A 24,313-nucleotide genomic window follows, 5' to 3' on the forward strand; every position below is an offset into this window, starting at 1 on the left:
GAGAGGGTGCAGGAACCTGGGAACAAAAGCCTGTCCCTCACGGCTGTGCATTGTCCCTAGTTGAAGCCATCCATCACAGGGCCTCCCCTCCTCAGCTGGATGGGCCAGCTGCCTCCCCATGGGATCTTTTCTTTCTCTGGCTTGCCTGAGGAGCACTTGATGGCTGTCTTTTCAAAGCTATTTCCTCTTAAGACTCCTTATGCACAATAACCATGGTGGACCTCAGAGTGCAAGAGGGACAAATGTTTTGAATACTGTGAGGCTAGTTCCATTTCAGACTCTTTGAAGTTTTTTCATTGTGGTAAGTGGAGGAATAAAAAGTAGGAATCATCTTGGCTGATCCCACAGAAGTTATGCACAGCAAAATCGGGGAGCTTGAAGTCAGGGTTTTCACTGCCAGGGCAAACAATGCTTTCAGATTCCACAGTGTCATGGTTAAGTTGGAAATAGCAGCAGCATATACCAGGTTGCCTGTTGTTTGCATGTATCAAATGGTCCTGCCCTGTTCCCCATTAGTGATGTGATAATATGAGCCCTGGGCTCCCAAAGTGTCTGCATGCAAACTGTTATTTCGGGTTCACATCAGCCAGCCCTTGGTTATTGATGTTATTGCAGAATTATTCCCAGAGCCACGAGCAAAGTCTGGTTATGATTCAGTCATGATGGAAATGTGCTGCGTGTGTGTTGCAAGGTAACAGATTAGATTTAGTGACTCAATTGGGCAGTTAACCTAGATTTAATAGGACTGTAATTGTACAGTGAATTTTAAATGCCCTTTTGATTATTGCATCAGTGTGATATTGAAATACAGACTTGTCATTATGTCTTGACGTTTTAAAAACAATTACATCAAACCTAATGAGAGGGAACCCAGTAAGAACATCCAATTACCTTCAAGGGTGCCAGAATTTCCATTGCAGCTCTGTGTTTTTCATTGACCTTGACATTTTTCTTCTAATTGTGATATAAAGATAATGAATTTGGTTGGCTTAATTAGCAATAGTTGTCATCACAGAGTTTTCCTAATAAGCACCCCAAATTATCCAGTCTAGTTCTCTTCCTTCAATGACTTCCTACCACTCACATCTGTGTCTTCTTTAGTCCTCCAAGTCTGGTAAAGATAAGAAACAAATATACCCCCTGATCCTTTGAGATAAATACATTATTTCACTTAATTAATTCAACATATACCTTGAGTGCTTACAAGATGCCAGCCTTCATGCTTGATGCTGGAGTGTAAACATGAATTTGAACACTGTCCTCATTTTCAAGCTTTCATCCCTTTTTGTTTTCCTCTTTCCCTACTCTTTTATCATCACAGCCATTAACGTCATCCTCATCATCCGTTGAGTACTGTTTCATCTTAATTGCATCTTGTAAAAACCGCATCATTAGTTACCATTTTTCAAAATTGGTTTCAAAGTCAGAGCTACAGAGATAGAGCGTGAGCAAGTGAGACAGAGACACACACACACAGAGAATGAGAGAGAGACAGAGACAGACATTTTTCATCTTCTGGTTACTCCCCAGATGGCTACAATAGCCAAGCTGAAGTCAGAAGCTTCTTCTGGGTCTCCCATATGGGTGGCAGGGGCCCAAGAACTTGTGTGTTCTTTTGCTGCTTTTTCCAGGCCATTATCAGGGTACTGGAAGTGGAGTACCCAGGACTCAAACTGGTTGCCCGTATGGGATGCTGGTGTTGCAGGGGATGGCTTTTCCCACTATTCCATAACACTGTACCATTATCATTCCCTTCTTCAGATGAAGAAAGCAAGATAGAAAAATTAAATACTTCAGTGGTTAAGCTGAGGTTTATAGGGGCAGAAAAGTTTCATACTTTTTCTCACTATCACAAGGGTTATGGCTGACTCTTGTTACAAAAGACAGGCTAACAAGGAAAAAGCATAACAAGCTTATTTAACCTAAGTTTTATGTGACATAGGAGCCTTCATAAATGATGGCCTCAAGACTCAAGGAAAACTGCCCATTTTTAGCTTTGATTTTATGGAGAATGGACAGTCATGTTAAATGTGATTAGATAATAGCAGTAATAATAGACTGGAAGAAAAACCTGTCCATTCAGGTTCTTCTTGGACTCCCTCTGTAGCATTCCTTCTTCTGGGGTCTATGGCAGGATCCCTTCTGAAATGAGTCTACGCAGCAGAAGGCAGAGTGACCTTTCTAGGGCTTATGGCTTATTTTGGGGGAGAGAAGTTCTAGTTTCTGTAACTAGCTTTGAGAGAGAAACAGTAGACATATGATAGGAAAATGTTAACGTGATATTCCTTTTTTTTTTTTTTTCAAGCAGAGTTAGTGAGAGAGAGACAGAGAGAAAGGTCTTCCTTCCGTTGGTTCACCCCCAAAATGGCTGCCACAGCCGGTGCTCTGAGCTTATCTGAAGCCAGGAGCCAGGTGCTTCCTCCTGGTCTCCCATGCAGGTGCAGGGCCCAAGCACTTGGGCCATCCTCCACTGCCTTCCCTGGCCACAGCAGAGAGCTGGACTGGAAGAGGAGCAATTGGGACAGAACTGGCACCCCAACTGGGACTAGAACCCAGAGTACTGGCACCGCAGGTGGAGGATTAGCCTAGTGAGCCATGGCACCTGCTTGTGATCTTCCTTTGAGATTCCTCAAATATCCTTCAGTTTAAAGTACTCAAGAGATATGTACTGTGGCACAGCAGGTTAAGCTGCCATTTTGGACACCCACATCCCAAACAGAAGAACCTGAGTTTGAGTCCAGTATCTCCTTCCCATCCAATTTTCTGCTAATGGGTCTAGGATATAGCAGATGATGGCTCAATGCTTGAGTCCCTGCCACAAACATGGGAGACTTGGATGGACTTCTATGCTCCTGGCTTTTGCCTGGACCAGCCTCCCTCACCAAACTTGCTACGACCTTTCAAATCAATAAAATTTTAAAAGCCTCAGTGGGTTCAAGAGTTTGGTTGCAGATTATGCCCTCAGAATCATAAATGTGTATGACTTTACTTATCACTGTGATTCTCAACATTTGAAATGACTTTCCAGGACACTCAGAGTAGGATGAGGTTCCTAGAGTGTCGATCCCTGACCTTAGTTACTTTTCTCAACTCCAGCTCCACGTATGTGCATTGAGATAACTTGGCAGGCAGAGCTATTCTGCTTCCCTTCTCCTAGCTTTTCTGCACAGAGCTCCGTTTGCCAACAATGACAGCAAGGCCTTTACCATGCCTATGCCATCTGCCAAAGCCCTCGACCTACAAAGTGGCTCCATTGCCCTACCTCCCTGAAGATCCCTCTGATCCTCTATGAATTAGCCATATTTTCCTCCAGAAACTTGGTATTTCTCTAGCAGTCCACAGCTCATTCTGAGATGAATTTCTTAATTGTTCACTTTCAATATTTTTCACCACTCCCATGTATTCAAGTTGTACTTGTGCATCTTGGAAGCCTGAATAAATGCAGTAAAATGTCTTATAAGTGTTCAGTTCTGAGAGAATACTTGATGAACCGAGTATTCAGCTGCAAGAGATGCATGGCAGAAGTAGAGATTCCATATGTAGTGAGGAAATGAGTTCTGTAATCTAAAGCTGTAGTTACCAAAATTTTCTCTTCATGAGATTTTTATTAGAGTATGGTCATTTGGAGAGAACTCAAAATGCTTTCTATTAACTAGATAACTGCTAATATTCAAAAGAATCATACGAAAGGTAAAAACAAATGGTTTTTGTTCAAATCTGAAGCTATTCATAGAAAAGTTTTAAATAAAAGTTAAGTATAAATATGAAATAAAACAACCAAACATAGTTGTAAATAACTCAACTGACCTTTGGTCTGCAATAATGGAAATTCATCAGGATGGACTTATACATTTACTTTTGATAAGTTTACAGCTACCTACCTGCCTATCTACCTATCTCAAGATTAGTATCATGGGTCTTGTCTTTAGGGTTTGTACCTCCCCTGTACCACATACCATTGATTTTTATCTCCTGATTTATTTATCATATATTATTTGTTTCCTCTCTTAAATACAGAGCTTCTTGAGTGGGGACTCAGTAGTACATGCTCAAAGAAATAGTCATTTGAGATGAACTGAGATTTGAATCCATGTAAGTAAATGCAATAACCTACAGCTGGGCCAGTATGGCACCTTTTATTACATAAATAGGCACTGAACTCTTGGGTTCCTCCTAGACCACCTTAATGTTTGGTAAGCCAATAATACACTCAGATTGGGGGCTTGTTGTGTACCAAATGTTGTTTTCAGTACTTCCATTATTCTGTTATTTTTCACATTTGAGGCAACTAAACCTAAACTTAGAGTTTAAATAACTTGCTCATGGTTAATGAGGTAGCCTTCTCTCAAAGCCTCAGCATACTAAGAATGCCCAAGACATTACCCTACATGTGCTTATGACTTAATTATTCACACATGCTTTAAAAAGAGTCTCTTATTTATTGAGCAAACTTACCTTAATTGTACTTTTTCTTGGAGGAAAAAAATTAAAGCGTCTAGACAGTTTCAAAGATCTCAAAATCCAGTGGGAATGACTTTAGAACACTTAGTATCTGGACTCTCATTCTGATAATCATCAATACATACTGGGACTTCAGGCAAGCTGATCCATTTCTCTGGGATGACCTGGATGGTAGGGTGAAAATCAAATGATCATCAAAAGCTTAAAGATCCTTTTCATTTGCAAAATATAATGATTCTTCAGTATGTTTAAGATCTTGGAAAGTATTAGTGACAAAGGATAAATTTCACAAATTAAATAGCTTATTGTTTGTAAAAGGGCAGTTTCAAAACTGATACTAAGCCCTGTTGATTTATAGTTTATTTTTGTTTTTTTATTCAAAAACAATTTAAAAAGATAAAGCTGAAGTCTAAAATGAATCTCTTATTCTCTAGGTCATGATGGTTGTGTATAGCTTCATATATTGTATGCTGAACAAGTCCAGAGGGTACAACTCACATAAATTGTGAAGGAAATGATACCCTTAGAATTGGACAATATAGTGGCCCTGTTCTTGGCAACTCAATTTTCTATAAAATCAGCCAATTTTCAAAACATATATTTATTTAGAAGGAAGAAAGAAATACAAAGAGACAGACACAGAGATCTCTCATCTCTTGGTTCACACCCCCATTTACCCCTGATAGCCAGAGTGTGCCCAGGCAGAAGTCAGGAGCTAAGAGTTCAATCTGGGTTTCCCACATGGGTGGCAGAGACCTAAGTACTTGAGCTATCACTTGCTGCCTTCCAGTGTACATGTTAGCAGAAAGCTGCAATACAGAGTACAGCCAAGACTCAAACCAAAGCACTCATATGGGATGTAGGCATCCCAAGTGTTGGCTTAACTGCTATACCCAGGGCCCACATGTGGTTGCATGTGACTAGCATTGCCTCCTTCCTTTGAATTAGTTGAAAACACCACTGCACTCGGACCAGCCCTTCCTTTGAATTCAACAAGGAAATCAAACTTAGGCCCACAATATAATTACATCAGAAATGTCAAACTATTAGGAGATGCTATGGAACAGAGTAAGTCCTCTGGCTCAAGGTCAGTATCAAGGGATGAAGAGAGGGCAGTGTTGAAACTAGGGATGGAGATGAGAGCCCAGTATGAAGAATGTTGGGCAAATTCATCCTAATGGTGGGAAGACACAGAGCAGATGATACAGGACTTGTATTTATTTGAGAAAATTAACTTTTCAAGCCATGACCAGTGGTTCCAAGATGCCCTTTTTTCTCTTTAAGGCATCTAATTACTTCTTTGGTTGTGGTCAATGTGAGGGGCCTGAAAGTGACTGTATCCCTCTTATTACACAGATATTTGCATTTTAAATATGTACAAGGAGATACTGTCTCTACCTCTCTGTAACTGTCTTTCAAATAAATAAAATAAATCTTAAAAAAAAAAACAAGAAATATTTTTCTTTCTTCTGAATAGGTGATAACACATAGTCTGTGTAATATAGGATTCCTTCATGTCATCTTCTAAAAACATTTTTGTTCTCACCTTTGGATATTACCACTTATTTAGAATCTTAAAAGCAGGAATAATAACAACAATAATGATTTTCCTCACCTTCCTGGAGTGCTTTCATGGCTGTCTTTCATTTTAAATGAAAGCATCTAGTGAGTTACTCAATTCAAGGCAATTATCTATGTCATTCACCTAAATAGAGTCATTTGGATCTCATAATATGTCATAGATAATGCTCAAAATCGTTCTAGTTCTCTAATTCTAGATAACTAATTTTTCTATGTAAGCCACACAGATGCAGCCCTTATACCACAATTTTTTACCATGCTCCCTGACTTCTGGTATAGGTTTAAATAAGCACTTCTTTATTCTTCATAATAAAAATAGACAAAATAAGCTTCTTGGTTTTGGGGAAATGCATCCAAGGTTAGAATACCTTGGTGTTCCATGAAGGACCTGGGATTTTTCCCATGCCTGGAATTCTCAGTCCTACTATTCTTGGTACATGTGGCTAATTATTTTCCAAGAAGGGACTGGAAGTGGTGTTTCTGGATCCCAGGCAATGTCTAGAAGGATGTCCTTTTGTACTTTCTCATTCTTTTAGCCTTTCCGGTAGCTGCTGGCAGCATGTCACAAGTTCTCAGTCACTCTAGGAGCTCATACTAGGTTCCTCCACAACCTTTCCTTTCTGAGCAGTGAGTAATACCTCATGATCTTGAGTTTCCTGACCCTGGCACAACACCCGTAGATCTGTGATGTAATGAACAGCAAATCTTTGGTCTTTCTCCTCTGTTCCTGGCACTGAGCTCCTAAATCTTTTGGAATCTCTTGAATGTAAGAGTGCCTTCTCTATGACAGTGAGATGAGTCAAGTGTGGTGGGGATGGAGAGGGGCTCAGATAATTGCTGAATGGGGGGCTGGTCCCCAGAAATATCAAGGCACTAGAAGAAGTTTAGAATGATTGATCCACTCCCCAGCCTCCAGAGAAAAGCTAGAGATTGAGTTCAATCACCAATATCTAAGGATTTTATCAGATACGCCTATGAGGCTCAAGGAGTTCCCAGTTGGCAAATACACCAGGTGTTAGTATATTCTAACTCCACAAGGACAGAAGCCCTACCTTTGTACCCTTCTGCACCTTGCCCTCTGAATTCATCATCTGGCCATTTATTTGTATCCTTAATAATAAACTGTAATAGTAAATAAAGCACTTTCCTGTGTTCTGTGCATCACATGGTGAACTAGTGAACATGAGGGGAGTATGGGAACACAGATTTGCAGTAGACAGGGTGGAAGTGTGGGTTACCTGAGCACTGCATTTGCAGCTGGCATCTGAGGTAGGACAATGTTGAAGAAAGGCACCCATATCCTCTGCAGGCTGAGATAATGCCATGATTCAGAACTGAAGTGAATCACTGGATTCTCAGTGGATGTTGCTGAACTGGTTGTTGTCAGAACAAACTGGGCTCGTTTAGTGTCAGAAATGGTGTCTATGTAACATCACATGGACCTTGGTCTGTGTTAGAGCCACTCCAGTTTGTATTAAAATTATACAATCTCACTGTGGAAACTGATCTCTTCCCAGGAAACACATTGGGGGCTTAAGTAGAGATTCCCAACTTCTTACTTCAAAAGTGTTCTTGATACTGGGATGCATCCGGAGGGGCAGGCCAGCACAGAATATTAATTTGGACAGGCACTTCAGCAATGCAGAAATCAGAATACAATGGCAATGGGCAGAATTCTAGGATATGCCATTTTAACATTGTTGACATCCACAGTGAAATATTTTATCAGTTGATCACAGTGGTATGCCTTCAGTGCACATTCCAAGATGACAGTTGATGATAGTGATGATGAACCCTTGAATATTTAATGATTCCTTTCTGTGGTCAACTCCAAATGTCCCATGAAGTCAAATACTGTGAACAGAGGTACAACTAACTTTTTGGTTTGGAGGATGGAAGGTGCATTATCTTTCCCCATTTCAGTGGGGAACTAAAAGTTCCCTTTTCTTGTGCATAAGGAAACACCATTCTGGTGGATTTGTTTGTGTCAGTTTGGAAAAGCTGGAAGCACATTTCTCAGAATTCCTTTCCCTGCTTCCTAGTCAGAATAGACCTCAAGAAAAATTTTGCCCATAATTTGGAAGATGGAGTAGAGGTGGGGCAATACACTCCTGTGGCTGCTCATCTGCTTCTCCACCCAGCTTGTGTGGGACAGGGCCAGGCCCTCAGCCTGTTTGAGTCAGGCGCTGACTGCACATCAGCCCCTTGATGAACAGCATCAGCTTCCTATTCAGAAACTTGCCATCACCTGAGCAGGGGCCTGGAAGCGGTGAGACAGCTGTGTTCCAGTCTTTCTTAAGACTTTTTAGGAATTCAGTTTAGCCCCATAGGTTCCCACTTGTTCTTACTTCCTCCACTCTGTGCAATTTCTCTTCCCAAGTGCATGCACTGTGACCTTCAGACCTCTAGTAGTAGGCACAGAAACATCTGCCGCACATAGTCCCTGTGACTAGCTGCCCCATTGTGTAAGAAGAAATTCTAATTAAATGTTTCATAATGGTTCTGAGCCCCTGAGTCAGGTCTGTAAACCTGTTTCCTCCTCTCCATTTTAGCTACTATTTTCTTAGAACATGCCACCTGTGTCTCATTCTCTATTACCACAACTTCCCTTTGTCCATTCCAGCCCCTGCAATTCACTCTCCATGCAACACTTACCAGGGATCACTTTATAATACAAAGAGAATCTCATCACTTCCCTGAGCAAAAGACCACTCCCCTAAGGCTTTCCATCGCAAAATCTATCGCAGCCATCCCTGGCCCCTCCACCACCTTCCTCTCCATTTTCTGCCGCGTTCCCACTCACTACTGCCTTATACACACATATTTTTTTCCTCATCTTTCTCTTTCAGTGGCAGCTTAGAAAAATGGGTGAGAGAGGGGAATTTTAAGAATGGCTAGAACCAGGCTTAGAACCACGAAAACATTGTATGATAAATTGAAAAAGATAGAACCATGGAGTTAATACTATCATGATTCATGACAGGAAAACACAGTATACACTGTAACCTAGTACACACACACACACACACACACACATACCACTGATTTCAATAAACAATATAATACAGTCGTGTTGTGGCCAGCACATCAATATTGCTTTTTCATATCAAGCAAGCCCTGTCCCTCAATTCTGTCCTCAGAAAAATGTTAGCTTTGACCTACTAAATTGATATCATGACTCACCAGAGGGCCACAATTTGCACACTGGGTACGAAGATTTTGGGTGGGGATTTTTGGAGATTTTTGGAATCTTAATCTTGAAGACCACTAAAGCATTAGAATCATTTGCCTATGTGGATCCCCGACTAGTGTATGAGATATATGACTCAACCTCTCATCTCCCTTCTGTTTGCTCTTCTAGAAGGGGGTCAAGACCCAAGATGGACATTCTGAGTGCTTTCTGTTAATATGTAGTCCCTGCCACATTACAAAGATATTGTATCTACTATTTGAGGAACTGGAATGAAAGACTTAGCACATGCCACATGGTGTTATAATGTGGGCCAGGTATTATTAGCACTGTTTTGGAGATATTCATACAGTTAATATAAATTTACTCAGGATCCCACAATATTTTAATATTGGGTCTTCCTGACCAGTCAGGGACCACTTAGTGGTAAATAAATGAGCTAGGCAAATAAAGACTGAAATTTCTGAGAGAATACGACTTCAGTGAATAACAGTAGAGTCTTAAAACAGAACTGTAGAATTGGTCAAATGTGTTAAGTCCCCTGGGCCTCCAGAGAAGGGGCAGAGTCCTCCCCCAAGAAACAGGGAAGGAGCACAGCAGAAGCTGTTTTATTTGCATGACAGAGGCAGGTCTCTGGGAGAATGTGATTGGGCTGGGCCACATATGCCAGGCTTCTGTACCCTAATCTATGTGACCAACCAATAATCCAATCTTCCTCCCAAAGAGAGACCAAGAGTGTTACTCCCAATTAATGTCCCTCTAAAAGAGAACAGAGGTTTGGAGAAAAAGAGGTTCCTTACGATATTTCCTCCTTTTTTCTCTCCTAGCACATCAGGATAATCACTAAGCCTTTGGTCCAGCAGGGGTGTGCAGCCAGCCCCTCAGGGAAGTAGATCAGCCTTTCTCAGGGACATCTGCTGCCATCTTCCTGAGACTGATCCCCACAAGAAAAATTCAGAGCTCATTCTCATTGAGTATGCTCCTTGATGCTGCTACAAATCACTTTGTTTGGAAACATAAGTTAGAACAGCAGATCTGGACGTGGGGTGAGCCCCTAGGGGTAAGTAAGCAAGACAATTCAATAAGGTGGTGGTGGGGGGACACTGGACCTCTGCTTACTGCTTTCTACAGAAAAACAGGAGAAAAGAACTATTCTTTACTAATCTCTGATACAGACTCTGTGTGAACAGGTCTTCTGCTTTCATTCAGGCAAGTTGCTGAAGGAAGAAGGTGCTCCGTGACCGAGAGGGCATTTCAGCGTGTTATACATGCTGTGTTATACAAGCTGGACTAGCGGTGATTATATATTGTACTATCTCCTAACAAAACTGATATTCATAAAATGAATCAGTGGCTTATAATGAGTTCTATGAAACAATCACATTAAAGTAACAAATATGCAAACATTCCCTAAATCCAAGATTGCAAGAGCAAGCCAATCAAGTCAAAATAAAATGGAACAGTTGATACTTCTAGGGTGAGTACTTCCTTGCTGACATCGTAAAGAACAGCCACAATGTTACAAGATCTTATGAGGAGTGGGCCAAAGTATTGAAATCTACAAATAGGACTCATTGACAGAATTAATTTAATCTAGGTTTAGTAAAGACAACCCTAAACCTAAATGCATATTTTCCTTGAGATATTAACTACTAGAAATACAAAGCAACTGTTACTATCAAGGTACATGAAAATGCTGCTTATTTCATTTTCATTTAAATGATCTATCTGGTACCTGTGTATATTAGTAGTACATGTATAATAATTTACATTATTATATACTCACAGGATGTTATAAAAGTTAAGAGAATCTATCTACTATGAAAAAGCCACAGCAATTTCAAAATTTTTTTCACCAAAACCAAAACCTTTTTTTAAGAGCTGTATTTTATTTATTTGAAAGGCAAAGTGACAGAGAGAGGGAAAGAGAATGATCTTCTATCTGCTGGTTCACTCCCAAAGGGCTGCAATAGCCAATGCTGGGGCAGGCCGAAGCCAGGGGCCTATTACTATTAAGTCAGAATAAACATTTCTCCAAATGAGAACTTGCGCGCCTGTATATGTGTGCATGTGCGTGTGTAGCATTTCAAAGGATTATTGATTCACTGAACCTTCAAGGAGGTATTGACACAGACAGGCTTTCCTTTTTTCTTACAATTAACATTTTCAAATAATACTGATAGGTCCTTTGAGCAAATGGCACCTTGTTACGAGATTTTCTTTCTTTGAATCTATGATAATCTTCTAACTTATTTAAAGCTGTTTGTGTATTAGGTAAAAGAGCCTGAAGAACGTATTTGAGAATGGCAGCATGCAGATATACTATATATATATATATATATAAATGTTATATATAAATTTTAAGAAGTGGCTGCTTTACATAATACACTTTGAAAGGACTGGGAGCTTACTCATGCATGGGTAGTTCAGCTCATGAAAAGCACCAATCTTTTTAAAAATGACTTATTTATTTGAAAGGCAGAGTAAAAGAGAAAAGGTGAGACAGAAAGACCTTCAATCTATTGGTATGCTCAGCAAATGGCTGGGTCAGATCAAAGCCAGGAGCCAGAAACTCCATCTGGGTCTCTTACGTGGGTGGCATGGGCAAAAGTACTTGGACCACCTTCCTTTGTTTTCTCAGGTGCATCATCAGGGAGCTGGATTGCTAAAGGAGCAGCCAGGATGCCATCATTGCAAACAGCTTAACCCACTACACCACAATGTCAGTCCCATTGCACCACTCTAGAAAATGACCATGACCACAGTTCATTCAGTTAGCCCCTGCGGTATCTAGAACAATGCCCCTCCCCAAAGACACCCCCTTCCTTATTCTCAGAGCCTATGACTATGTTCCCTTGCACAGAAAAAACTACTCTGCCAAAATGATTAAATTAATGGCCTTCCAGTGGAAGATTATCCTGAATTATTCGGGTGGGTTCCAGATGCATGGGTGTCTGGTCTGATTACCAACAGAACCAAAGGGGTCTTTAGAAGAGGAAGAAGGGGCAAAAGAGGAGAGACCGAAGATGTGCCTGCAGGGGCTGGTGCTGTAGTGTAAAGGGTAAATCTGCCGCCTGCGGTGCCAGCATCCCATATGGGTGCCTGTTCGTGTCCCTGGTGCTCCACTTCCTATCCAACTCTCTGCTATGGCCTGGGAAAGCAGTAGAAGATGGCCCAAATCTTTGCACCCCTGCACCCAAGTGGGAGATCTGGAATAAACTCCTGACTCCTGGCTTGGATCTGCGCAGCTCTGGCCGTTGCGGCCATCTGGGGAGTGAACCAGCGGATGGAGACCTCACTCTCTCTCTTCCTTCTCTGCCTCTGCCCCTCTGTAACTCTGCCTTTCAAATAAATAAAAATAAAATAAAAAGGAATACTAACTAAGCAGAGTCTGGTACTGTTATCAGTTTATCTGCCAGTGAGCAAACACATTGACGCTAGTGTGGACAGCCCTACAGAAAGATATGCAACTGAGTGGGCCAAGGAATGGTGCACAAACTGGGGAGGAAAGGGAGGCCGAATGCAGGACTGCAAGACTGAAGGTCTGTCCCCGTTTAAGCCGGCAGGAGAATGGAAACGCTGTGTTCACTTGCCGACCGAAACGAAGGAAAAAGAAAACGAGCACAGAAACAGACCCATAGCACTGCCTGACGCGAGGGGCGTGCGGCCGGGCTCGGGTCTTCCACTCCTTTTATAGACTCCGTGAGCGCGCCCAGGATGTAAGGTGCATTATGGGAAGGCAGGCGTTTTGAGTGACAGGTGAGGGTTTGGAGCTTCCGGCTGCCCTCAGAGTGAGGTAGCGCTGAGCCGGCCCAGCCTCAGCCCGAGGCGCCACCAGCCGCTTCCTCATCCGCATCAGGTCTACCTTGGAGTGCCTCAGGCTCCCACACTACCCGGAAGGCCTCCTGCCCTCTCTCACGGTGAGAGCCGAGATGGCTACTTTCTCTGGGGTGGGTGTTTCCATTTCAGTCTGGGGTTCCAGGCAGACAAAAGGCATAATTAAAATTTGCTTAATTGTTCTACTTGTATTTAGGAAATTTCGGTTAATTAGAAAGAGAAAAAGGGAAGTAATGCCTAAGCAGACGAAAACTGATTCTGCGTAATTATCCTCAGGGTTTGGTCTGTTTATGTTATCAAAGTACATCAGTCAGCCTCTTCCCTACCCTCAGTTTCCTGCAGTTTAATTCATTTGATTAGCAAAGAGTGTGTGGGAAGGAATTAGCCAGATAATCGCATCAAATTTTTTCATAAACCGGAAGACTACCTACGTACAATCTTAAAGTGACATACACGCTCTACTTAAGTACTTTACTTTATGAATAATGTACTTTCTTATTGTATTTTAGGAGATTGTTCCATTCTTCCTTGAATATATGATTAAGGTCAGTAGCTTTAATATCCAATCACAATTTTTATAATTACCCTAAATGTAATTGTGTCACCATTTATAATTGTTTTCTTAACGTTTTCTATATTAGAGTTGGAATTGATCTTTCAAAACAACCTTCTTAAGAATTGAAACAGTTGTCGAACACAATGGATTGGTATTATTGGCTTTTCTTTGTTTATATAAAGTGAAATATTGATCTCAAGCTTTAAAAGTGAAATGTGCAGGAATTAAACTTGTTCAATGCTAGTGTATTTGGGGAGAAAGATTTTTGAAGGTTTCTAGAAAGTGGCAAAATAATATTTTCACTCCAACTCCTTTGAGTTCTTCCCGTCTTTCTGCTATCCATTTCTGTATTACAGATTTGAACAGTCAGGCATATCAACAGTATAGTGTCTACTGTGCCATAAAGTGTTTACAATTCTGTTTTGAGCTGACATCTGTTATAAACAGCGCATTACTTATAAGAACAGAAAAAAAGCTTTTTTTCTGTGACACTGATAGCACCTGTATCACAAAGTGAATAGTACACATTATTCCTGTGAATGAAAGCTTGTCTCTGAGCCAAATACTATATACTAAATAATAAGGCTAATAAAATCTATCTGCTGGTAATGCAGAAAAAAAATACACATATCTTGCTTATTTTCTGTTCAAGGAGTAATATAGATGTCTCTTGGTTGCTTGTTTCTTTTCTGACTTGCATACAAATGGGAGAGTTATTGGTTTGGTTTTATAAGGTACTCAGTGAATACAATAGGGCCAAAACAATAAATTCTTGGCTGACCTATTTTAGAAAATCCTGCAGATTCTTGCATTATATGAGAGTGTGCTTTACATCACAAACAAAACTCTGATCAATAAAATTCGATCAAGAGGACTTTTTTCTTTTGCTTAAAAGATCATTAGTTCATAAAACCTTAACTTTTGGGAGTCCTAGGGTAGTACAAAAAGGTTTTATAATTTTTGCTATCCAGATTCCTGACAAAACATGGAGTCAGTTGGGAAATATTTTGGTGGGAAGAAAGTAGTTCATGGAGAAGCACCACCCTCAGTTTCTTCCTCAGGACTTGACAAGTGTGGTGTTAACACTGCCAGTGTTAACACTCTGTGCATGTGCCAGCCATGCTTCTCGGAAGCAGCAGTTTGAGATAATCTGCTCCCTCACTTTCAGCCTAGGTTCTTCATGGTCTCCCCCTTCTATCTCTCAATCTATTTATCCTCATCTCATCACATTCCTCCTTCTCCACTGCTATTGGAGTTTTTTGAAGAGTGAGAATTCTTTTCTGGCAGTGGGCATTTGGCTCAGTGGTTAAGGTACCACTTGGATTCAGAGTCGCTGGGTTCAGTCCCTGCTCCAGTTCCCATCCAGCTTCCTGCTAATGTGCACTCTGCGAGGCAGCAATGTACTTGTATCTCTGTCACTCAAATGGGAGGCCTAGATGGAGTTCTGGGCTCATGGCCTCTGCCTGAGTGTTGTCTGGCTGTTGGGCATACTTGGGGAGTGAACCACCAGGTAGAAGTGCTCACTTGCTCTCTCTCTCTGCCTTTTAAATAAAAATAAACAAATCAGTCAATAAATATTTTAAGAAACAGATTTTTGAGGAAAAGCAGAAAAAAACCTCAAAACATTAGATAGGGTTCAAGCTCTCATTTTATGATTGATAAAGCAGAATTGGTGATTGTAGCTTTGACCTAAGATTCAACTATGGGGAGCTTTTCTCTCCCATCCCCCAAGGTGCAGGACCTAGCTTGTGGGTGGGTGTGCTGACTGGAGGAGTCCAAGAGCAGTCAGGGAAGAACAGCACTTGCTTTGACCTCGTAGTTTTCAATGGAGAGTGCCATAGCCTAAGACAAAAACTGGGGTAGTGATCTATTTCCCAAGGTCAACGTCAGCTCCTTTCTTTGGGAAGGATAGAGGAAGCAGGCTGGAGAAAAACAGAATTTCTCTGCTATTTTATTTTGTAAATTTTAATTTAAAGCATCTTCTCAATATTTCTGTGAAATATTCCTTCCCACATTTCAGACATTGAGATAGCCATCTTTTCGTTCCTGGTTTATAGAAATTAAAGTGCATCCTGGATATGAGCTCTTTATTAGAGAAACATATTGCAAGTATTGATCCCCATCTATGACTTTTCATTTTATTCTCCTAATGATTTGTTGATGAACAGAACTTTTTTTTTTAAAATATATTTCATATATGAAAAGCAGAATGACAGGGCTGGGGGGCGGTGTTGGTGGGGAGAGAGAGAAAAAAAGAGAGGTAGGTATCTTCTGTCTGCTGGTTTACTCCCAAAGTGGCCACAAAAGCCAAGCTGGGCCATCTCAAAGCCAGGAGCCAAGAATGCCATACAGGTCTCCCATGTGGGTGGTAGGGGCCCAGGAGCATTAGTAGGGGGCTGGGTTGGAAGCAGTGCAGCCAGGTTTCCAGCCAGCACTCTGATATGGGTTGCTGGTTTCACAAGTGGTAGCTTAACCTGTTGTGTCACAATGTTGGCCCCAGAGGTTCCTAAGTTTAATGAGGTCCAACTTACCAACTTTTTTCTTATGACCTGTGTTGTATGTTCTGTTTAACAAATCTATCTCCAAATCATGAAAATATTCTCTTTACATTCTCTTTATTAGTTTTCACTTTTATCCATTTGTGTCAGGGTGGGATCTGGAATTGATTTTCATTTGTGATTATAAGGGTCAGGATTCCCCCTGACATTAAAAATGTCCAATTCATAAAGCATTCTTGGGAAGAACTCATTTCTTCCCATTGCATTGTGGTGCTATCATATCATATCATAAAGCAGGTGCTATGTACAAATGGGTCTGATTGGTGGTTACTTTGCCATTGAGGTCTAGATATTTGTCATTGTTCCTTCGACTACATTACTGAGAGTGAACAAACTACTTTGTTTCTCTGGTTCAAGGTGGCTAAGCTTAGTTGTTAGAATTTCCATATAAAGTGTAGAATTTTTGCCATGATTTTAATTGAAAATGTACTAACTCAAGATGAGTTTGAGGGGAAATGTCATATTCTAACATATATCTCTCTGATTCTTTCTGTCTTATTTTCTATTAATAATAATTGATGACTTTTTTTCCAAGGATGTTATGCAACTTTACTTAGATCTGTTCTTAGGTATTTGAGGTTATTGATACTAATTTAAAAAAAATAACTAAAACTTCTCTAAATACAATGTTTCTACTTGCTTGTTCCTAACCCACAGGTTGTTTATTTGTTCTAATATACATTTGTAGAGTCATGTATACATCTGTGTGTAACATCATGTCATTTATAAATAATTATTTTATTTCTAACTATCATAGCACTTATTCTTTTTATAACCCTGTTGTACTGGGAAAGAGCTTGAGAATAATATTGAAACAAGTGGTGAAAAGTGAACATCCTTATGTTTCTAGTTTGTAGATAGATTTTTATTATGAACAAATGTTAAATATTACCAAATATTTTTTCTGTTTCAGTTGAGCTGGTCATATGTTTCATCTCCTTTATGCATTTACTGTGGAGAATTACACTGATTCTTCAGATGTAAACTAGCCATGCATTTCAGGAATAAAACCCAGAATATGTTGTGTTTTACATATGTGACTGTGAAAGGTTGACATTCATTTTAATATACTGTTGTAATGACAGTCCTAAGTTTTTAATTAGATTTTAAAATTATTTTTCATGAGAGAGTTGCCTTTGCAATTGTCTTGTTTTGTAAAATATCTTTGTCCTTTTTTGTTGTCAGGATTATAATGGCCTTGTAAAATAAATTAAGAGGTGTTAGCTCTTTTCCTCTTTTCTATAAGTATTTTTATAAGAATTGTTTCCATTCTTCTGCAATATCTAGAAGATTTCATTGATAACACCATCTAGGCTTGGAGATAGTTTGTGTGAGGTTCTAATTATGAATTTGATTTCATTAAAAGATGTAGATAATATGGGGCCTGTGGCAATGTGGTGAAGTAGGTTAACACCCTCGCCTGAAGCGCTGGCATCCCATGGGTTAACACCCTGGCCTGAAGCACTGGCATCCCATATGGGCGCCGGTTCGAAACCTGGCTGCTGCACTTCTGACCCAGCTCTCTGCTGTGGCCTGGGAAGACAGCAGAGGATGGCCCAAGATCTTGGGCCCTGGAGACTTGGAAGAAGCTCCTGGCTCCTGGCTCCTGGCTTCGGATGGCCCTTGCAGCCATCTGGGGAGTGAACCATCGGATGGAAGACCTCTCTCTCTCTCACTCTCTCTTTCAAATAAATAAATAAATAAAAGATGTAGATGATATTTACAATTTGTATTTTAAGAATCAGAGAGCTGAAAATGAAAATGAAAAAAAAATAATTGTCATACCAGAGTTCACAGCTTGTTTTGAAAACTTTGGAGAGCTTGAGTCACAAATAACTGTCCCAAAATATTTGGAGAAAGAGCTATCCACAAGGAGAGATGAGATATGAGCTCAGCTTGCCAAGGGAAGACACAAACAGACACTGGTAATAAGAGAACAGTCAGGGTGGAGGTTCCTATGTACTGGGGAGTGTGAGGCCCTGAGGGCCACAGCAGGTTTGAGAATCTGCACTCATCGCAGCCTTTCAGCTCATTGAGTAATGAACACAGAGGAGAAGTCTAAGGATATACAGCACACACACACACACACATACACACACACAAAAGTGAATAAAACAGAACTGAGAACACAAGAACTGTGGGACACTATAAAATAATCTCAGACATGCATAGCTGGAATCCCAGAAAGAAAAGAGAAAAATAGGGTAGAAGAAATAGTTGAGGAAATACTGGCTGATAATTTTTCAAAATACATGACAGACATCACGTCATAGCCCTAAAATCATCATAGAGCATGAAGAAAGATAAATAACCTTTCCCCTGTAAAAGAGAAACCAAAACCAGGCACGTCATATCCAAATCTCTGAAAACCAAAGACAACAAAAAGCTTTGCAAAGAAAGAGAATGTTATAGATAGTCAAAGAACAAAGATGCATTATCTAGAAAGAAATAAGGACAGTGATAAGATTAGCAGATTCATCATTAGAAACCACACAAAAAGACAATGGTGTGACATTGTGGAGTACTAAACAAACCAGCAGAAACACTGTCAACCAAGAATTCTCTGTTGAGTGAAAATGTCCTTCAGAAATCAGGGAGAGATGAAGATGTCCTCAGACCAGCAAAAACAAGGGAAGTTTGTTGCCAGTAGAACCTCTGTATAATAAAGGCTGAATGAAATTCTTTCGGCAGAAAGACTATAACACCAAAGATGAGCCTGAATTCACACTAAGAAATAAAAAACACTGGAAGTAAAATAATTTTTTTTTTCAAATTTCAAAAATATAACTGTCTAAAGCAAAAGGAGTAGCCTGTTTATAACATAGGGAACAATTAAACACAAGGCAATTGTAGCACAAATAATGTAAAGAGGAACTGGGAATGTCCTGTGTTGAAGTCATTAATCAATTTCTGGTCTGGTATTACACTATTTGATTATTGACAGTGAATAATTAAAGTCTAAGGGCAGTCACCAAAAAAACCTCTAGAAAGAGGTAGACAAGTCAATGGAGGAATTATAAAAGTTGTATTGAAATGGAATTATTAAAAAATGTGCAATTTTACTTTCTATCTCTAGCCTCCTAGGCAGTTTTCTGTATAAAAATCTGTGAGAAGATACTGTGAAACAATAGCTGTCAGAAAACATTGCATTTAAATACAAGAAAATAGAGAAAACAAATAAGTAGCAAGGTGGCAGATTTTAATCCAGTCATGCCAATAATCAGTATAAACAGATTGAACAAACCAATTAAAAGACAGAGATTGTCAGATTGGATTATAAAAGAAGCCTGGACTATGCTGTCTTCCAGAAACCCATGTTAAATGTAGACATTGATAGGTTAAAGTTAATTGTATGAAAAATGATATACCATGCAAATACTAACTGTAATGAAGTTGGAGTAGCTGTATTAAACACCCAAAGTAGGCTTCAGAACAAGGGAAATTGTTAGAGATGGTGAAGAGCATTGAATAATGATAAAAGGGTGAATTGCCAGAAAAATAAAATAATCCTAAATGTGTATACACCTAACAACAAACTTCAAAATATGAAGCAAAAATGACAGAACTGAAAAGAAAAATAGACAAAGTTACAACCACAGTTGGAATCTTTAACAGCTCTTTGCTTAGAAACTGAAAGCACTAGAGAACAGAAAATCAGTTAGAATATAGATGACTTGAATAACCTACTCAGCTATTTTGATCAAACATACATTTATAAAATATCCTACCCAACATTAGGATAAATGTTGTTTCTAAATGCGTAAAGCATTCACCAATACAGAGTATATTCTAGCCCAGAAAGCAAACCTTAATATCTGTTAAAAATCATAGAATTTTTGGACCTTTGAAGAATTAAACTAGAAACCTATAGCAAAAATGTTTCAAAAAGTTTCAAATATACAGAAATTTAACAAGACATTTCCAAATAAGTGATGTGATATAGAGGAAATCTCAAGAAAAATTTAAAATTATTTTGAAGTAAAATGAAAATGCAACAAATAATAAATTTTAGGCAGCTAAAGCAGTCCTTAGTAGAAAATTTATATTTATATTATGAAGAATAAAGGCTTCAGATCAGTAATCTAGTCTTCAATGTTAAGAAAGTAGAAAAGAGTAAAAGAAACCTAAAGAAAACAGAATGAGAAATAAATGCAAGAACCAAATCAATACAAATCAAAACAGAAAAGCGACAGAAGAAATTTTATGAAACTTAAATCTGTATTTTGAAAGAAAACTGATAAAATTGATAAAACTCTAGGCAGATTAATGAAAAAATAAACCCAGAAAACCTAAATTACAAATAGTTTTCAAATCTTCTGTTAGCTTAAAAGTTTATTGAATAAAATGTTAAAAACAGGACAATTCTGTCACTGCAAAAGATGTCTGTGAAAGTGTGTATTTAACCTAGTGATTTTTTTTTTTTTTTAAACACTCATAGGTGTTTGGCGCAGCAGTTAAGATGCCATTTAGGATGCCCTCATCCCACACTGCAGTGCCTTTTTTTTTTTTTTAAAGATTTATTTTATTTATTTGAAATACAGAGTTTCAGAGAGAGGTAGAGACAGAGAGAGTGGTCTTCCATCTGATGGTTCACTCCCCAGATGGCTGCAAGGGCCAGAGCTGTGTCGATCTGAAGCCAGGAGCCAGGAGCTTCTTCCGGGTCTCCCATGTGGGTGCAGGGACCCAGGGACTTGGGCCATCTTCTGCTGCTTTCCCAGGCCGGTGCCCATATGGGATGCTGAAGCTTCAGATCAGGGCTTTAACCTGCTGTGCCACAGCACCGGCCCCTAACCTAGTGATTAAAACCTACATCCCATATCAGACTGCCTGGGTTCCATACTGGGCTCCAGCTTTTGACTCCAACTTACTGGTAGTGCAAACACTGGGAGGCTGTGGTGAAGACTCCGTAACTGGGTCCCTGCCATCCAAGTTTATGGCCCCAGGCTTCCGTGTGACCCATTCCTGGCCATTGTCTGTGTTTAGGGAGTAAACCAGGAGATGGGAGTGTTTTTCTCTCTCTCTCTGTCTCTCCCCCCTTTCCTCTCTCCCTCTTTCTCTAAAATAAAAATAAATACAAATTATTGTAATCTTTATTCAGTAAATGTAGATTTAAATTGAACTGGATGCCCAGAAGATATGAAGCAGAGATTGAAAACTACAAATAAATGGTTCGGTAGATGCCAAATTTATTATGTAAAAGGGTACTTCAGAAAGCCTATGGAAATATGGAATTAAAAGATAAGTTGATTTTGGTGCAAAAAGTTTGAAATTCTTGCATAGATTTTTTTCATAATTTGTATTTTCCCTGAAATTCTTTGATGACAACAAATATGTATTGATTTCAAAATTCTTTTACAGCAAAATAAATTTTTTCGATTCCATTTTCCATGAACTTTTCAAAGTAACCTTGTGCTATTTTTGACCTCATATTTTTGCCTTCCATTTAATTTATTTTAAAGGATATTTAAAATTAGTTAATAACAATGTTGGAATTATATGTTTGAATTTTGATTCTTATATTCCTTCCAAAAAAAAAAAAAACCCACACCATTTTAATTCTAATGTAGGGCCTCTTAGAGATTAGCTGAGATTCCACTGTAAGAAATGAATTTTGGTTTATCTTTTGAAGCTTTTTGCAGTTAGAAAATTCTGTCAAAATGTGACTTTGACCTAGGGTTAATTGGTTGTTTATCTTCAATGACTGTCTGGGGAAGATTCTATTCTAATTCTGTTTATCTAGAGTTTATATATTATGTATCCAGTAAATGCTACTCTTTCGTATTACCTTAATACATTATAATTGCCTATATAGTTTTCACAGTCTTGTGATTAAAAGTGCTATCTATATTCATCATTAATTTACCTACCAAAATAAAGTTATTGCTGGCAAAGAATTCAATTCCCAAGTCTTACTGGGTCCTTCTGTATGAGACAGGTGCTGGTGAGCACAAAACCCTGGTCCTGCCCAGTGTCTTTTTGTTCTTGTGTTTCACTGAGAGCAGCCATGTTATTTTAACCTTCTCCTACTGTGCTCAACAATGAGGAATTCTTTGAAGCTGGTCTGAACACGTTTTGTTCTTCCCCCCGTGGGGTCTCTTCCTCCTACAATTTGTGTTCTCCTAACCCTTTGGGAGTTGCTCTGTGTATGCATTTTTCTCTTTCTTTATTCACTCCCTGAGCATTATCATTTCACTTTTGACTTTGGCTTTGTTCCTTCAAACTTTGTGCTTTCATTTGACAAGCCCTCCAGGGGGAAGAGCAGAGATTCAGGGAAACACTGACTGAAAGTAGATGTTACATTCCCAGTATTGCCCTGATACATTAATGCATGTTAAAAGTTGTGGCAGTGACCTAAAGACCAGAGTTTTGAAAAGAAATTAACCAAGTTGTTTATACTATGCTACGTTCAAAATATTACCTTCCACAGTCATTGGTGTTTTCCAAATAGAGTTTACTGCTTCTCTAATTGGTAGTCAGTGAATTAAGCTTCCCTTGTTAGTTGATATTAATATGTTCCCTGGCTGGGCAAAGAAAAGGTGATTGGAGCCAAGTATAGTAATAGATTGATGAAAATTTAAAGCCTAATATATAGATTTCAGCCTTAAGGTGTTTTGCTCTGTTATTTAGACTAACACTAGTTTTATAGTGAGATGTGAAATGTTAGGGAATCAGAAAGACAGAGAGGAATGGGATGGTCAAGAAGAAGGTGAAAGAGAAGGCAAAATGCCATTCCAACACTTGCCAGGATGCCTGGTATCACCTGTGACCCTCGATATGAGTGATTTTCAGTACGATTTCTATCTCAGCCACAGGGGCACATCAAACACACACACATTCGTGGGCACATGTCTGAAGTATGACTTCATAAAACAGTCTCTTTCCCCATGATGGAGGAATGATGATATTTTCTATTCTGTGTCCTTTGAAATTGCTGATCACAAATTACTGAATTGATTGTGTGACCTATTAATAACTGGCAACCTGCAGGTTGCATAATACTGATCTAGAGATGGGGATCACTTATTTTTATGGATAAATTCACAGTGTTCTCCTTTTTAATGAACCTTTTCATTGTCTTCTTTCTTGCATCTCAAGCAGTGGCTAGCACTGTTTGTTACATAGATCATGACTTTGCATGACCCATTTAAAGGCTTGGAGATGTAAATAAAGGGAAGATTGAAACCCTGAAAGCTCAGGGCTTAAATGTCAGAAAAGTAAACTCACAGACCAGATCTGTTGGGAACAAATGGAAGATTATGTGACAATAAGGGGGAAGGGATTAAACGCAGAAAAAAAGCTGTTACTCACAGTCAGAATCTGCAGGCTTAATATAAGCAAAACTCACATTCTGTTCAGAAAAGTGCATGAGTTTACAGAAAATAAATATTTATATTTCATCTAATATAGGTACGTTAGATAGCAGGAGATATTGGTAGCCTCTTCCTCAGTGGGAGACTCATAAACTCGAGGAATTTAATTGAACCTGGCTATGGAACAACAGAGGCAGATTCCATTAAAGGTTACTGTTAGGGGTGGGCGTTTGGGTTAATGGATAAGAACCCACTTGGGGATGCCTGCATCACATATCAGAGTGCATGGGTTCAAATCTTGGTTCCTCTCATTTACAGCTTCTTGCTTATGCACACTCTGGGAAGTGTGTTGGTGACTCAACTGATTTGCTCCCTGCTAACCATTTGGGAGACCTAGATTGATTTTTCTGTCTGTTAACCTTGGCACAGCCAAGCCCCAGCTGCTGCAGTCATTTGGGAGTGTACCAGTGGGTGAGAGGCATATCTCTATCTCTTTCTCTCTCTCTCTCTCAAAAAAAAAAAAAATAGAATAAATCAAAGTCTTGAAAAGTAATGTCACTCATAAATAGTAGACCCACCCCCACTACAATCAACAAAGCGAGACAATTCTCTTTGGGACGACTGGGGGCCACTGATTCTTTCTGAGAAGGCCTCAGCATGCTACCTTCTGGAGAAAACTTTCTGGCAGCACCCATGCTGAAGTGCTTCTCGGCAGTAAGTTGCATCATATGTGAACTTTTGAAAAACACCGATGAGCAGATATTATGGCACAATGATAAAGACCCTAATTGGGACAGCTGCACCCTGAATCTGTACCTGG

At 39.5% G+C, this 24,313-nt stretch overlaps 1 long non-coding RNA gene across 1 annotated transcript; it reads left to right on the forward strand.

Annotated features, from left to right (window-relative positions):
• The first annotated feature begins 12,957 nt into the window (after positions 1 to 12,957).
• LOC149127457 (uncharacterized) lies at positions 12,958 to 17,308 on the forward strand. Its single transcript, XR_016231596.1, has 3 exons — positions 12,958 to 13,152; positions 13,579 to 13,614; positions 17,097 to 17,308. It is a non-coding gene; the product is annotated as an uncharacterized LOC149127457 (long non-coding RNA).
• Positions 17,309 to 24,313: the final 7,005 nt, after the last annotated feature.

This window comes from Oryctolagus cuniculus, chromosome 3 (genome assembly GCF_051225735.1).
Source record: "Oryctolagus cuniculus isolate XC-2025 breed Fujian yellow rabbit chromosome 3, ASM5122573v1, whole genome shotgun sequence".
In the NCBI taxonomy this organism is placed as follows: domain Eukaryota; kingdom Metazoa; phylum Chordata; class Mammalia; order Lagomorpha; family Leporidae; genus Oryctolagus; species Oryctolagus cuniculus.